Source organism: Arachis hypogaea, chromosome 19, assembly GCF_003086295.3.
Source record: "Arachis hypogaea cultivar Tifrunner chromosome 19, arahy.Tifrunner.gnm2.J5K5, whole genome shotgun sequence".
Lineage (NCBI taxonomy): Eukaryota > Viridiplantae > Streptophyta > Magnoliopsida > Fabales > Fabaceae > Arachis > Arachis hypogaea.
Genome location: NC_092054.1, coordinates 73,266,106 through 73,268,585, shown reverse-complemented (window position 1 = coordinate 73,268,585; position 2,480 = coordinate 73,266,106). Strand labels below are relative to the sequence as shown.

Sequence of the window (2,480 nt, the reverse complement as noted above, 5' to 3'; positions counted from 1 at the left end):
GTGGTCACGTTGGTGCCACTAACGTTGAAGTTAACGTGAATTATCCTTTGGTTAGGAATGTTAGTGAAAAACGTGACTGCCACTAACGTTCTCGAACCCACACTTTCACTTAACGTTAATGCCACTAACGTCCTAAGCTAAAAGTCCCTGCCCACTTCATACTTTCTCTCTGTAAGTAACGCTAAGCCCACTGAAGAAGATAACTGCTTCAAACTCAAGATCCAAAGGCCCATATCCAAGATTTGAAGAACTAACTAGAAGATCAGAAGAGTAGTATATATAGGGGTAGTTTTGAATCAAAACGGGGGTTGGAAATTTGAGAACTACTCTCTGTATAATTTTACTTTCTCTACACTTCTAGTTTACTTTACATAATGTATTTTCTATCTTTGTTTTTCATTCCCAGAGCTATGAACAACTAAACCCCTTTCATTAGGTTAGGGAGATCTGTTGTAATTTGATGGATCAATATTAGTTTTTATTATGCTTCTTCTATCTTTTCTCTTGATTTTACTAGAAAGCTTTCAATCTTCATTCAATTGGGTAGTTATCTTGGAAAAGAAGCTATTCATACTTGGATCTCTCGGAACTTTGGAAGAGGAATGAAGAGATCATGCTAGAAATGCTTTCTCATGTTGGACCAAATTGGGGTTTGGAAGGATATAGTGACATATAATCCTACCAACACTTTGATTTGGAAATATATGTGGTATAATCAGTGACCATACTTCATCTCTCCTCATGAGCAATTGACCAAGGAATTGGCTATTGATCAAGATTTGAGAGATTGAATTACCAAGAAATTGGAATTCGATCACTTAAGATTGCCAAGGAGATCAATGAATGCATTGATTGAGGAAGAGATGAAAATGAACTTGATCCGGAGAATGCAACATCTCCTAAGCCCAATGAATTCCCCATTTCTGATCTTACCCATTTTCTATAAATTCTGCAATCTACTTTTATGAGCATCTTCCCCATTCCCATTTAAGATTCTGCAATTTACTTTCCGCTATTTACATTCAGCTCTTTATTTCCAGCATTTATGTTTTCTGCTATTTACTTTCCCGCCATTTAATTTTCTGCAAATCTCAAATCGAATTCTGCTTAGTTCAACTAGAACATTCCTCTAATTAAAGTTGCTTGACCAATCAATCTCTGTGGGATTCGACCTCACTCTATTGTGAGTTTTTACTTGACGACAATTCGGTATACTTGCCAAAGGAAAATTGTTGAGAGACAAGTTTCCGTGCATCAAGTTTACGGCGCCGTTGCCAGGGATTAATTTTGTATCAACAATGTTTAAATTGGAGGGTAACTAGATTGAGCATTTTTCTTTTGTTTGATTTAAAATTCTGTTTGAGTAATTTATTTTCAGTTTTAGTTATTTTTATCCCCTTTCCGCTACCCATTTTCTTAGTTGTTTACAATTCAGTCCACTAACCTACTAACTGTTTGATATATTGCATCACTCACACTAATAGCAATTCTAACAGAAATACTTTCTGCATCTATTTCCTTTCTTGTGCCTTGTTGGTTGTATGACAGGGAGAAGAAGCGGGGCTTCAACTTCCATTGATTTCGAACTTGAGAGGACCTTCTTGAGATTAAGGAGGGAAGCAAGAGGAAAACGAGTAATTGGTGCAGAGGAAGAAGAGGAGTATTTTGAACCAAACAAGGATGAAAATATGGAGAACCATCATGAAGAAGAGGCTCACAACCCTGGCCGAGAAGGTCCAGCACATCAGGCTGGGCAAGAGAGAAGGGTTTTGGGTTCGTACATCAATCCAAACCCAGAAAATTGCGAAAGTAGCATCCAAAGGCCAACCATACATGCCAACAACTTTGAATTAAAGCCACAGCTCATCACCCTTGTTCAGAATAATTGTTCATTCGGAGGGAGTGTCCAAGAAGACCCCAATCAACATCTAACCACCTTCCTGAGGATATGTGATACTGTGAAGTCTAATGGTGTTCATCCTGACACCTATAGACTACTTCTGTTCCCTTTCTCACTCAAGGACAAGGCATCTAAATGGCTGGAATCCTTCCCAAATGAGAGTTTAGCAACCTGGGAAGATGTGGTGAACAAATTCTTGGCAAGATTCTATCCTCCTCAATGGATCAACAGGTTGAGAGCTGAGGTACAAACCTTCAGGCAGCAAGATGGTGAGACTCTATATGAAGCATGGGAGAGGTTTAAGGACCTGACAAAAAGGTGCCCACCAGATATGTTCAATGAATGGGTGCAGCTGCACATTTTCTATGAAGGTCTTTCTTATGAATCGAAAAAGGTAGTAGACCACTCATCTGGGGGATCTCTAAACAAGAAGAAGACCATTGAAGAAGCCATAGATGTCATTGAGACTGTAGCTGAGAATGACTACTTCTATGCTTCTGAAAGAGGCAACACTAGAGGAGTGATGGAGCTAAACAATGTGGATGCACTGCTGGCCCAAAACAAGCTTATCACCAAGCAG

The 2,480-nt window shown here is 39.0% G+C and overlaps 1 non-coding gene across 1 annotated transcript; it reads right to left on the bottom strand.

The window, feature by feature from the left end:
- Positions 1-2,129: 2,129 nt before the first annotated feature.
- LOC112780491 (small nucleolar RNA R71) lies at positions 2,130-2,236 on the bottom strand. Its single transcript, XR_003191324.1, has one exon. It is a non-coding gene; the product is annotated as a small nucleolar RNA R71 (small nucleolar RNA).
- Between the last annotated feature and the right edge of the window lie 244 nt (positions 2,237-2,480).